Source organism: Dipodomys merriami, unplaced genomic scaffold (assembly GCF_024711535.1).
Source record: "Dipodomys merriami isolate MVZ:Mamm:240054 unplaced genomic scaffold, mDipMer1.0.p SCAF_1, whole genome shotgun sequence".
Taxonomy (NCBI): domain Eukaryota; kingdom Metazoa; phylum Chordata; class Mammalia; order Rodentia; family Heteromyidae; genus Dipodomys; species Dipodomys merriami.
This window is the reverse complement of record NW_027202270.1, coordinates 104,678,983-104,693,482: the sequence shown is the minus strand read 5'-3', so window position 1 is coordinate 104,693,482 and position 14,500 is coordinate 104,678,983. Positions and strand designations below refer to the sequence as shown.

At 34.5% G+C, this 14,500-nt stretch overlaps 1 protein-coding gene and 1 non-coding gene across 5 annotated transcripts in view; one reads left to right on the top strand and one right to left on the bottom strand.

The window, feature by feature from the left end:
• Mipol1 (mirror-image polydactyly 1) overlaps nt 1–14,500 on the bottom strand; it is a 298,080-nt gene that overhangs the window by 52,216 nt on the left and 231,364 nt on the right. The gene's annotated exons all lie outside the window — the stretch shown is intronic.
• Nucleotides 11,271–11,377, top strand: LOC138835582 (U6 spliceosomal RNA). The gene has a single exon (XR_011374659.1). It is a non-coding gene; the product is annotated as a U6 spliceosomal RNA (small nuclear RNA).

Genomic DNA, 14,500 nt, shown 5'->3' with positions numbered 1-14,500 from the left:
ACAAATGGGGCAGTGTCATTTTTTCTGGTGGAGGCATAAACATATATATATACACACACACACACATATATATCCCCCATATATATATGTATATATATATATATTACATTTTCTTTATCCAATGAACAAATATCTTAAGGTGAAAACAAGGATGTTGGAAAAGCTAAATGAAGCCTAGTTTGGAATGGGTGAAGAGCCCATTGAGAAACGGTTGGAATCAAAGTCATATAGGGTCCTTTTGGAACATGAGGAAGATTTTGGTCTTTAGCTTAGACAAATAAGAGCTATTGGTGAATTTCTACAGAGAAGGTAATATGATTTACCATTAAAGTGTTTTTTTTCCTGGTCAGAGGTCTCATACATATAAAATAATCTCAATATATAAATTACAATACAATAAATTTCAACACAATAGAATTCTGGAACTCACCTTTTAGTTACCTAGAGCAGGCATACTACCCATGAATATTTTTATGATTATTATTATCCTTAAATAGTTGTAGAAGAGCTTCAATTTAACATGTGCATTTATGCATACTATGTGTCTTCATCAGTGTCACCACTCACATCATTTTTTGTTGTCATCTAACAGGGATTATGACTTCCTAAAGTCTCAAGATATTCTAGTTTGTTATTATAAACCATCGATTTCTTTTTTTTAATTGTGAAAATACTGTACAGAAGGGTTACAATTACATGAACAAGGTAATGAGTACATTTCTTATCAAGTATTTTTGCCTCCTCCTTTGTTCCCCCTTACCATCCCTCCCCCCCTCCCCCTCCTAAACCATTGATTTCTTTAGGACCTGGCTGGGATCATCTCATTTAGAATGAAGTTATCTATGACTGTAGCCTTTGCCTTTTCAACTTGAATTAAAGGCACTACCATCTGTTCTGTGCAGGTAATTTTGCTAATTATAAGATACTTTTCAAAGCTTTATATCTTTCATCTATTTGAAGGCAATTCCTTCTAAACATTTTTGCATTCCTTGATTTTCAAGACAATATAATTATCATTTCTGCTTATTTTCCCTGGTGCATTTCAATCTCCACGGGGACTTCTTTTCTTCTATTCAACTAATAATTGTTAGCATATTCTCTTCCTACTCATTTTTCCTTGACTTCAACCCACTCATAACTCAAATCATCTATCTAGCTCTAATCACTCTTAATCATCTATATTATAGCTAATTCCGCTCTAGATCAGGTATTTGTCCTGAGCACTATATCTACATAACTACTTGTAGGACATCTCCTCTTAACCATTCTACAAATATCTACAACCCAATAGATGAAACTGAACTCGTTTTGAAACTTCTCTCCAAATGGGTCCTTCCTTTTCTCTGGGTATTACAGCCTACACAATCACTTAAACCCCAAACCTATGGACCATGCTTAATACCTGCACTCTTAACCTCACAACCTAATCTTTTTATTTACTCTTAAATCAATTTTGCCTCTTTCAATTTCTTTCCAGCCGTATTCTCATTATCTTCTCATTATCTCCATTATAATTATTTAGTGTGTCAGTTATTATATTCTTAGGTGGATTTGTAATAAGTTTTCTCATTTGTTCTTTCCCTTAAGTTTTCTAAACTACAGATAGTTTTTTCCAACATTGAAATTTGAACTGAGAGCCTTCCATTTGCTCAGCTTGCTTCTCAATAGCACTCTACCACTTGAGACACACCTACAGCTCTGCTTTTTGTTGGTTTATTTTGGAGATGGAGTCTCTTGGACCTTTTTCTGCTCAGGCTGGCTTTGAACCATAGTCCTCGACTAGATACTCAGCATCCTGAGTAGCTAGGATTAAAAGCAAAAGCAACTGGTGCACATCCAGATGCTAATGTATTACTCCCTAGATTCAGTCTCTTTAATGAATCCCCATATTGGGGTAAAGTTCAAATTCTTTCAATATATTTACAAAGTATTTCATGTCCCTCTTTCCAGTTCATTTCCAATTCACTTTTCCATTCATAAACTTCTATTAGAATGAATAACTTTCACATCATGTTCAACTATGGCCCCATCTCCCTCTATCTAACTTCTTCCTACCTATTATTTTAGATCTCACTTTGCATATGAATTCCTCTAGCAATAGAACGTGGTATTCTGTTAGGTGATCCTTTCATGTATTTTCACACTAAATAGTATAGTATGTTACAGAAAACAAGCAAGTAAGCAAGCAAACAAAACCCCCCACCACTTTGTGTTTTCTTTTTTGGTCTCACAACAGTGTACTTGCTAGGCAAGTGCTTTGCCACAGAGCTATATACCAGCCCAACAACACCACTTTTTTCCACCACTTGATCTTAATCTACTACCTAGAAAGGGGTTAAATATATATTTGTGTAATTAATGAGTTAATTATTGATTCCTTATGCCTATCTGGTTCTTAAAGTTTGTTTTAATGTTCATGGGGCAGAAATAAATTGAATATTTTCAACCGAATTTAAACTATGGATATTTGGTATGGACTGGTCGGTTGCTTTGTGAAAACTAAGAGTAATAAACTAAGATTTAAAAAGGAAATGAAATCAAGCAAAGTGTAAAATATTTCAAGAAAGCTAAGTGTCAATGACTCACACATGTAATCCTAGCTACTCAGGTGTCTGAGTTCAAAGAATTTCAGTTCAAAGCCAGCCTCAACAGGAAATTCTGAGACTCATATCTCCAATTAATCACTGAAAAGCCAGAGTAGAGTTGTGGCTCAAGTTGTAGAATGCCAGCCTTCAGTGAAAAAGCTAAGAGTCAGTATCCTGGCCCTGAGTGCAAGCCCTAATTCTGGCATATACAACACAAAATTCAATGATGCCAGGCAGCAGTGGCTCAATCATGGGTAACTGGAGGTTGAGATTGTCAAAATCAGGGGTTGAGGTCAGTCCATGTAGAAGAAAATTCTGAGACCCCTTCTCAATGAAGATCTGGACACAATGGCTTGTCTGTTATCCTAGCTACAGGGAAGTATAACATAGGATAGACTACACAAATTAGAGCAGGAAATAGTATCTGTATCTGAAACCAAACTAAACCAAAACAAAGCACCACCACCAATAAAGACCCAACAAACAAGAGCTGAGCTCAGTGTTAAGAATACCAGCTTAGGAATTGGGAGGACCTGGGTACACACAAAAAAGTCATACTTCGATGTTTTACTGGAGTGTCAAGGTAGAATTCAGTAGTTTTCCTGTAGTACTGAAAACAAGTGCTATTGGAGTGTCCTGTCCCCCGCCCTCCCCACTCCCCCCACCCTCAGTGGCTGAGAGAACATTTGCTTGTAGTGAAATAATTTTTTAGGGGACCATTCATTCAATAGATACTTATTGAGCAACCACACACACATACATGCATGTACACATGTACACATACACTCACACTATGTAATAAGTTCAAACAAAGTCTTTGGGGGAAACATCACAAAGCAGATAAAAATGTACTTCTTAACAGTTTTTCGGGTGTAGGAACTGAACCCAGGGATTAACCTTGTGTATGCTAGGAATGGGCTCTATTATGCCCAGTTCCTATTTTATAGATATTTTGATTACCATTTTATCTTCAGTACCAGGCAGTATGCATAGTATTTGTGAATTATTTACTATTTATTGAGGCCTGTATTAAATCTGAATCCTTCTGTATTTCCTTTTGTCTCCATAGCCTTCCATTCTAGATGAGGTATCATATGGCAGATCCTATAGATAAGAGGGCTGTGACAAGACTCTCCTGAGGGTAATAAGCACTTTTCTCCTATTTTCCTTTACTTCTCTGTTTTTACAACTATTTCAGTGTAATCATGAAAATTTTAGATAGTGAAATTGAAAACAGACTTCTTTATGGAAGACAGATAGTGAGTTACTACAAATACTATTTTACCATGCTTTTTCTTTTTTTTTTTTATCATTTTGATTATGATAATCATAAAAATTACTCATTTCCTCAAGATAGTTCTTCAGTTTAGCAAATTATACAGATGCCCTATTTTCCTTATTTAAAATGAAATCAACTTATTTACTTCAATTTTCAGTAGTTTCCCTGTAGAACAAGTGGAAATTGAGAACTTGACAAAGTGAACTTAAGCTTCTATCAGACTGCTTTATCTACATGGTTTAGGGATTATAAAGATAAAAGTATGGTTATTGTTTCTTTTAGAGCTAAAACACTCAGTAAAGAATTCACAGAGGTTTCTTCAAAGGAGAAAACCTGGTATCTCAGCCAATAGATAACACAAAAACATGCCACATAATACATTTATAAGCATCAGAATTCTTTTAAAAATATGTAGCTAATAATCAGGATGAATGCCATTTACTTTTGTTTGGGTCTCCAGGGAATTTTGTTTACTTTGTTTTAAAATTTATGTTAGTCATTTTGGTTATATGCCTTTTTTAATTAGCTTGAAGGAAGCAATCACTAGGGAGAAAGCGGAAATCAATTCTGATCCAATATTGATAGCTACTGTGCTGTAAACTATATGTCCTTTCTAATTAAATGTAAACATGTGCAGTTCTAAAGTCCAGCAGCAATGACAACAGTCACTAGGCAAGATTGCTTAAGTACTGCTCAACTGATTTGCGTAGCTTTCCTTTCAAAGTTGTGCTTGCACAATCATTGGTGGGGTGAATGCTGGTTGTAACTGACTTTTTTTCTAGGCCATCTTCAGAGAGAAGATTTGACTAGAATGTAGAGTGCTCTGTAATACTTAAAGTTACTTATTAACTCTGTCCTTCTGATAGCTAATCAATGGCATTGCATAGAGTGAAATTTGGTGCACTAAACTGCCCCCTTGCCCAAAGCCAAGTCTTGGTAAATATTTAATGGCTGTAAAGGTGTTTTGCTAGTTATCAAACTGATATGTTAAAGGACTCTTAAAAGCAACTTTATCTTTCCTTCCCCTCCATAAATAATTTGCTTAGCAATATAAAGTGTAGGTGTAAAAGCATTTGGATTATTTCATTTTAGTGAGTATCCTGTTCAGAAAAAGACCAACTCATAATTAATAAAAAGGAATGTTCATTGCAATCACATACTGTGTCACCTAGACATGAGGAAAAAAAAAACACCACCAGCCTTTTTCTCCTTGGTAAAATGCCAATTTAAAGTAAAAAACAACCCAACCCTTTTCACTTTACTAAACACTACACTAGATATGTTCAAAACCTGTTGTACAGCTGTTCTCATAAGGAAATGTTATAAAATTTCTGTTGCTATAGAGTTACAACCTACTCTGTAAAATCAGAAGACATTTGAAGTTCTGTTCTTTATTCAACACAGAAATGATTAAGTTTTACACATTTAATTTTTTAAGTGTGAGTTTTATCTTGAGTGAGAACCAACAACAACATAGAACTGTTGGGCAGCAGTGGCTCACTCCTGTAATCCAATACTCAGGATTCTGAGATCTGAGGACTGCAGTTTGTAGCCAGCCAGGTCAGGAAACTCTCTGAGACTCTTATCTACAATTAAGTATAAAAAAGCAGGAAGTAGAGATATAGCTCAAGTGGCAGAGCAAAAAAGCTTAGGGAAGTACCCAGACTCTGAGTTCAAGCCCCAGGACCAGCACCAAATAAACTAAAAGCAAAAACAAAATCCAAAACCAAAAAACTATCTGGATTTATTTATCTTTTACATTTATGGCCCACTGGCAAGGCAGAAAAACATTTATTTTTTAAATGAAGTCCCTAAAGACTTAAATTTTATGAGAATATTTCTTCAGTTATTTTCCTTTCTTTTTGTTTTTGTTTTTTGAGAATACTATGATTTAAACTCTGGGTTTCAAGCTGAAGCCACACCTCCAAAGCTGAATTTTTTTCATTATACTGACGTAAGGGAAGTGAACACATTTCCTTTTTCACACTTGCCAGAGAATCATTTTATATATATATTCAGTGATTGACAATGAATCTTAATGGTTCAACTATAAAAAAGTCACAATTATTTTCCTAAGTATTAAATAAAAGCTCATGACTCCAAACACTGTACTCAATGACTCTTCAAGATGCATACTACATAAAAAGGACTGAGACTGAAAATGAAGTGTTTATAGAAGTTAAGTTTTCAGAATACAAACATGTCACAAATATGCCAGGTTTGAGGTAGTAACATTGAATTTGGTGATATGGAGCTTGTCTATTTATTTTACTTCATAGTGGACTGAAAAAAATGCTTATACATTTTGGGGGGGGTCTATCACAGATGGTGTATAGAAGAAAAACAGCTTTTTACTGTCAGAAACCTCTGAAGTTAATTTTTAAGATTTTACTGATTGACTAAATGCTAATTTTTTCCCAAAAATCTTCCCAGTGGATTAATAATATTATATATTAATAATATTGTATATTTTGAAAGGACAAGACATTATGCTCCAACTTTAAGAAGAGTTTGATTTATAATATATTGAAGTTTAAACAGATCGCATAGAGATGATTTAAAACTGGTATTTCTGGCTTGTGCCTCTTAAAAACATGTCTACAATGATATTGATCTCTGAAACGTTATGCATTTTCCTAATTCTCAAGTTTTTTTTTCCCAGGACACAGGTCAAACTGGAACTAAAGGCAGCCCAGCAGGCACATGTTTAGGCCTCTAGTCTAAAATGCCCATAAGAACCTCACAGTAGTAAGCTGAAAATATGATGGCAGTTAACTCATCTTGCACAGGTAAGTAATTAGTCATGTGACTAGAAAAATGTAAATGGAGTAAACAGCTAATGAAATAGCTGGTCATAAGCAGAAAATTAAAAAAGAGTTTGTGATTAACAATTGTGAGTGCAAAGACAAACAGTTCAACTATACTCCATCAGCAAGTTAATATCTACTATTAGATAATATATAGTGTGATATTATACATGATTTAATTCTAAACTCTGAAATTGTCTTGTTTGAAGAACAAGCATAACAAATCAGTGAGAGCATATAATAGGATTACCCGACCCAGACTGAGAGAGGGATCATGGGGACTTCACTTAGCTGAGACTTTAAAAATAAAGGATGTTCAAACTAGAAAAGGTCATATACATTAGCATGGTGGTAGGAAAAGACCATTGTTGAAAATATTTAACTTTTATGGACTTGCAAATACGGCTAGTTCTAAAGAGAAACTTTTGGATCTTTGTAATGTGGTTGAGGGAAATATTTGTTAAAGTGGGAAAAATAAAGTACTCATTTCTCTAAGAACTATATCTTGATATCCAGGAAAAATTTTATTATATGATTTCTGAGAAGTCAATGTGGGAAAATGTTTCAGTCTGGTTGAGAACATGATCACTGTCATTCACTCATCTAATATATACAGAGTATCAACTTTGACATTGTTCTAGGTACTAGGGATAGAACAAGATACTAACTCATGGAACTTTCCGAATAAAGTTTATCAAGCTTCAGGAAGAAAACAGTTGGCAGATACAATCCCTTTCTGGACACTTCTGTTCATGAGGCTCTGACAACTCATCAATTTCCTATATGCATTCTATATCAAGGCTCCAAGATGCTAATTGTAGATTAAAAAAAACCCAATGATTTATTTATCTCAAATTTTATATTTTTCCTCCGAGTCTTCTTTTTACATTGTGTTGCTCTAAAATAAATGTTCTGTCAACAAAGTATATGTTCTTTAAAAATTTTTAAGATATGCCCAAATATTATATAAAAATTAATTACAATTTTAAGAATTATAGTAATTCCTAGAAGACTCAGTAAACTAAATTTCCATGAATAAGTACTTATTTTCCAAGATCCTATATTAAGAGAAAAAAGTAGAATAAGCTTAAATTTGCTTGTATTAAAGAATTAAATCATAACTGTAGCTTATGATTTATCTTTACATCACAATTTAGATGATTATCTTTATGGATGTTTTGGTAATTACTGTTTGTAGAAGGTTATGCTTGGGAGTCACAAATACAATGAATATACCTGTCTTTAAAGTAGTAATTATAAAAACAAACAAACCAATTTAAAGATACATTTAAACTTAATTGAAATTTCATAAGAAAAATTTTATCGTACTTATAATATTTATCTAGCTTTAGACAGAAAAAATAAATTAGGGCAAGATGACACTGTAGCTGAATATCCTGTCATATTAGGGGCATTTTAATAAAGAAACTTTATTTCCTTTATCTGAAAATTTCAAAGCTACATGATATTAATTTTCATTTAGTAAGTTTCTATTATGTTTAGAACTGTCCCACAATAGAAGTGTAAAGATAGTTCAGCCTATAATTGGTTCTTTACCTGGGAAATGTACTATCAGTAGATATCATTTAACAATATCTATTTACTTTGGGAAATATGTATTTTGTCTTGCTCAAGTAAATTTTGTCATGCTCAAGTAAATAACTGTTATTTGAAAGATTTAATACAGAAATAATATGAAAGGAAGTAAATTTAGATGGGCAAGGAAGTGGAAATAGATATATATTATTTATTTCACTCTATTTGTTTCTGCCATGTGTGTAGGGTGTTCACAAAAAAACCCTAACAACATTAACATTATGCAGAAGGAAATAAGTATCTTTTCCTATATTGAATATTAATGAGGCAAGAATTTGCTTAAAATGTTGTTAGCATTACCTAGTTTTTATAATTTCTTAAAACATAATGGACAGAATATTATGTGATTAATTAAGTAATTTTTAAATTTATTTTTGTGTGCTGTTTCTGGGTCCTGAACTCAGGGGCAGGGAGCTCTCCCTTAGCTATTTCTCTCAAGGCTGGCACTATACCATGTGAGCCAGACCCTCCCTACTAGCTTTTCACTGGTTAACTAAAGTTTTACAAACTTTTCTGCATGAGCTGGCTTCACCATGATCCTCAGATCTCAGGCTTCTTAGTGGCTAGGATTACAGGCATGAGCCACCAGTGCCCAGCTTAATTATTTTAATATGAAAACTATGATTGAATAAAGCTATCCAATTTTATAAACCTACCAATTTGAGCTATTAAGGAGATTACTGATATCACAATGAACTATATTTTCAATAAAATATGTCATTTTCATAAGTAAGAGCAAATTTCTAAAGCCCAGGAACTTAAAAAATACCCATTTCCAAAAATGTAATATATCTATATCTATATCTATATATGTGTATGTATATATATATGGAATTTTACTCACCCATTAGAAAGAATGTTATACCATTTGTAAAGAAATGTAAAGACCTAGAAAAATTATGTTATATGAAGGAAGTTAGGCCCAGAGAGGTGAAGTACGCATGCTTTCCCTTACATATGGAAGCTACATTTAGCTTATGAACTCGTAAGTAAATATGTAGGGTAGTATGTAAGTATACAATAAAGTATTAACTGAAATATGGTAGAGACAAGGGAGATCTCAAAGAGTAGAATTCCTTAGAAAGGGAAAGTTAAAGTTCAACAAAATAAACACAAGGAAGCAGGGACTTGAAAGGGGTGAGGTAGAATCAAGGGGAAAGGGGGAGATGAGTGAAGAAGAGAACAGGGGAAGAATGCAGTCAATAATTCAATATATATTCTACTAAATTAAGAAAAGTGAGGAAAAGGATGGGTAGAGGAGGAATAGATGAGAATGTTGAATGGGGTGACATTGATCAAGATGCACTGAATTCAGAAACTGATTGTTAAATGACAACTCCTTTTTCAACTACTTAGTTAAAAAAGAAAAAGAAACATGTCTTAATATACCAAGCATAATAAAGAACATCCTTGCATTAAGAAAATCAATGTGTAGCTGAGAAGACAGATAATGAGAATACACCTCTATAGGAGACAAGCACATCTCACTTGGCACTGAAAAGGGTGAATGAAACAGAAGCAAGACCAATTATGTGTAAATACAAACAGTCTGGTGCTGGTGTGACCTTAAGCACATGACAGGAAAATATAAGGTTAACCAGAGAGAAATGATTTAGGAAACGAATTCAGTAATTTAGAAACTATTTCACTAATTCAAGTAAGGTTTAGTAAAGACCTCAACAAGGTAATTTTAATTGTGGAAAAGAGAAGATAAGGTTAAAAATACTTAAGAAAGGAAATTGATGGAATTTTCTGACTCATAGGCATTCAGAAGGAAGAGCAGTTTTATAAGGAAATTGCTGCTTTTAGTATTAGACATAAATTGGGCTATCCAGGAAACATTAAGCAGAAAGGCCCAACGAATAATTTTGATAGTAAAGCTGAAACTAGACAAGGGAGAGGGGAGGGCAGGGAAGTAAACATACCTGCATGTCTGTATTTTGGAGTGATCAGAAGGTAGGTGAATGTTACACATAGGAAAGAAGGCAATAAATGAAGATCTATAGAATAATTATTATAATAAAAATTGCTAAAAGATAATTACAATAAAATCATATTAAGATTTTTGAGGTGATACTGTCTTTATCCTGGAATTTTAAATGAAATAAACAATAATATTGTGGGCTAAGAACTATGAATGATTTATTCCATTGTCAATGTTATGATGCTACAATCACACTACATGCAACATTTCATCAATGATAGACTGCATATATGGTGATTCTCTCATCATATAAGAGATGATAAATTTCTATTGCTAAGTGACATTGTAGCCACGTTGACATCACAGCACAATGAATTACATATTTGTAGGAATTTTGCTGTAATCAAACCTACTGTGCTGCCAATTATAGAAAAGCATTGCACATATAACCATGTATAATGTATAATCCTTAATCATAGTAACAAAAAGCTATGTAATTAGTTTATATGCTTACAATGTTACAGTTTTTGTCCTAATTTTAGTGTGCATTTATGGTTTGATTTAAAATAGTATGACTTATTACACTGGCAAAAACTTCACACACTGGTTTACTTTACTTCTTGACTTTATCAATAGGCCACATCTACTGATTAAGCAAAGATGATGAAATCACCTAACAATGCCTTTCTCATAACATTTTTCATAATATTGAGACCTTCATTCCTGTACTTTATTTCATTTATTTTTATACCACATGATACATGTTTATATATAGATACCTTAGATGATGGCAGGTTTCGTACAACATTACACTTTATATAATTTCTCTATGCTTTCATCATAGGACATTTCTCTTATCAACTGTCAGTAAGAAATTGTGAGCTGTGATTGAGAAGTGAAAGAATATGAAGTTTGTAGTAAAAATCTGTGCTTTTGCACTAAATGTTTGTATAACTTTGGGCAATTTTTAAAATAGAAGTCTAGATTTTTCATTTGTAAGACAGATGGTACTACTTACTTCACATAGTTGTTCTTTCATATAAATATGAAAAAAAACTCTTGCAAAAATAAAGCTTTATGTGCTCGCTTCGGCAGCACATATACTAAAATTGGAACGATACAGAGAAGATTAGCATGGCCCCTGCGCAAGGATGACACGCAAATTCGTGAAGCGTTCCATATTTTTTTTATTGCAGCATTACTTACCATAGCTAAGATATGGAACCAACCCAGATGCCCCTCAGTAGATGAATGGATCAAGAAAATGTGGTATATATACACAATGGAATTCTATGCCTCCATCAGAAAGAATGACATTTCCCCATTTGTTAGGAAATGGAAAGGTTTGGAAAAAATTATATTAAGTGAAGTAAGCCAGGCCCAAAGAAGCATAGGTCCCATGGTTTCCCTTATTTGCAATATCTAGTATAGGTATGAGTCAAGCGGAAAAGGTCAGATAATGTGATGCTAGGAAAATGAACCCTTAAATATGTATTTTAATGTTTTCGTTTCTTTCATGCATGTATTTCTAATGCATTTATAAGATTATTTCTTTGTTGCTTTGTATGTCCCTCCCCCACAGTGTAACCCCCGTTTTCACTATATTTGATGTCAGTATAACATGTGGAGTAGATGGGAACAAACAAGTCGTTTAAGGATTCAGGTGGACCTGTTGCAACAATGAGAAGTACAAAATGTCATGTCAAAACCAGCTTTACAATGCCGGTGGGGGGGGGGGAGGGGGGTATAATTGGGTGGGGGGAGGGGGGTAAAATTGGGTGGGGGGAGGGGGGAGGCGGGGAAGGGAAGTGAAGGGTAAACAAAGGAGGAGGCTGCAATGCTTGGTAAGAAATGTATCCATTATCCTGCCCATGTAATTGTAGCCCCTTTGTACAGTATGTTCTCAAATAAAATAAAATACAATTTAAAAAAAAATAAATAAAGCTTTATGTAACTGTCAACACTATACAACCCTACAACCCAGTTGTGGACTACCTAGATAGCATGGGAAATGAGAGATTCACATCAAGACTTCAATGAAGATTGGCCCAAGGGAAGATCATCCCAAAGCCTGTACTCTAGCTGGAGTAAGGAATTTGGAGTCAGATTCAGGCCAGAGGGATCTTGTTGTTTATGGTCATTCCTTGCTAACTAGACTCACATGCTGATTCTGATAATGGCTGTTTGCAAACCTCTCTTGAGGTTGAGTTAAAAACCAATAATATTCCTTATTTTTTAAAAAGGAGATGGTTTGAATCATACACTCATTTAAAAAATTGAGGATTCTGCTGGGCACAGTGGCTTAAGCCTCTAATGCTAGCTATTTGGGAGATAGAGATCTGTGGATTGTAGTTCAAGGCCAGCCTAAGCAAAACAAAGCTTCTGAGACCCTTTCCCAATCAATGGCTGGACAAAATGAGACACAACTATTATCTTAGCTATGGGGGAACCACAATGGCTGGGTACAGTGACCTGAACCTGTTACCCCAGGGCCACGGGAAGGCACAAGGCTCAAAGTTCAGGTGTTCTGGCATTAAAAAAAAAATTCCATCTTGAAAATAACCAACACAAAAAAGGTCTGAAGGTGTACACCAAGTGGAAGAGTATTTGTTTAGCAAGTGCAAAGCTCTGAGTTCAATCCTCAGTACCACTACAAGCCACCCCCGCTCCCAAAATTAGAAAGTCAAGGATTTGGCCTTCAACGACATACGTTCAAATCCTGAATTTTGAGAATCCAAGGTCTGAGTCAGCTTGCCGACTATGGCTCCACTCTGTATCCCTACCTGTTTACAAAAATCTGTTAGTTTTCTATTTCCCTGATGTTGTACTGTTTTTCCAGTGTGATGTACAAATTCCTGCCCCAATTGCAACTCCTTTTCGGAATGTGTAGTCTATATACCACCTTCATAACACTTCTTCTCAGAACTGACTCTACCCTCAAATTCCCATAGTCCACCTAATGTGACCCATGTGACTACCCCCCTAAAATGTTGTTTAAATTCAGTCCACACCTTTCCATGGATGCTGTCTCCATTCCTGCTTGGAACAGCCCAACAGGTCTGCCCCCCAATAACGCTTTGAGCTCATATTGGTCTCTCTCACTCGCCTCTCATTTCTTACAGAAGACAAAAGAAAAGAAAGAAAGTGAAGAACTAAGAAGTAACTACCTATCTCAGACAAATTCACCATCTGAAAGGTAACATTTCACATGCAAGAACACTGACTTGTATTAGAATACCATAGATTCCAATTCCATTTCTGTAGCTAATAAACCATACACTTCTATTCCTGTTCTACTTCTCTAGATCTGATTCTAAACCATAGGTAAAAAGAAATTTAACTGGTTTTATTTAAAGTGCCTTCTGTGGGCACTTACATTATATCTAATCTGTTCAATGATCCTCAAAGGTAGTTACAATTGCTTTTAAAAATGTGGAAAAAGGAGCTAAGGAAACTACGTAATTTACTCAGAGTCAAGAAAGTAAATGATTGAACCAGGATGCCAACCATTACATACCTTCTTCCAAAGGTGATATTTTATTTTTCAAAACATGATTTTCCTGACTTGGAAAAGATCATATTAAGTGAAGTAAGCCAGACCCAAAGAAAAATAGGTCCCAGAGTTTCCCTCATCAGCAATAATTAGTATACGTCTAGGATAATTTTATCAGATGAGCAGAAAAGTTCAAAAGCTATGTACATATGACCATATAAGATGACATTAAGTGAAATGAAATGTCCATAGCTTGGAGGTCTTTCTTTGTTGTTGTTGTTTTTAATGTTCTATGTGATTTTTTTTTGTTTCCTTTGCATGTTCTTCCCTCTATGGTATATCCCCTGTTGTCACTACTTGATTTTGGTACCCAGCACCTTGTATGTACATTTGTCTAATTTGGGGAGGGGAAGTGGAATAACAAAACGATGAAACAAGGACACAGGATGACCCATTGCAACAATGATACCCATAAGACAGTATATTAGAAATGAACTTTACAACTTTGGGCGGGGTGGGGGCGGGAGGAATGGTAGAAGTAGGGGATGGAAGCGATAGTGGGAGGACAAGGGAAGGTGTAAAAATGCTCAACGAGAAATGTACTCATTGCCTTACTCAACTGTAACCCCTCTGTACAGCACCTTTACAATAAAATAAAATAAACCCACAAAACCCATCATTTTCCTAAGACTCTTAAGCTTTAAAATTTTTAATGACCAATCTTTTATCAAGTACAATGAACCTTAAAACAAATTCTAAATTCTATAATGTACTATGTTGAAAATTAATTATGGGATCTTGAGAAAACCACTGGTA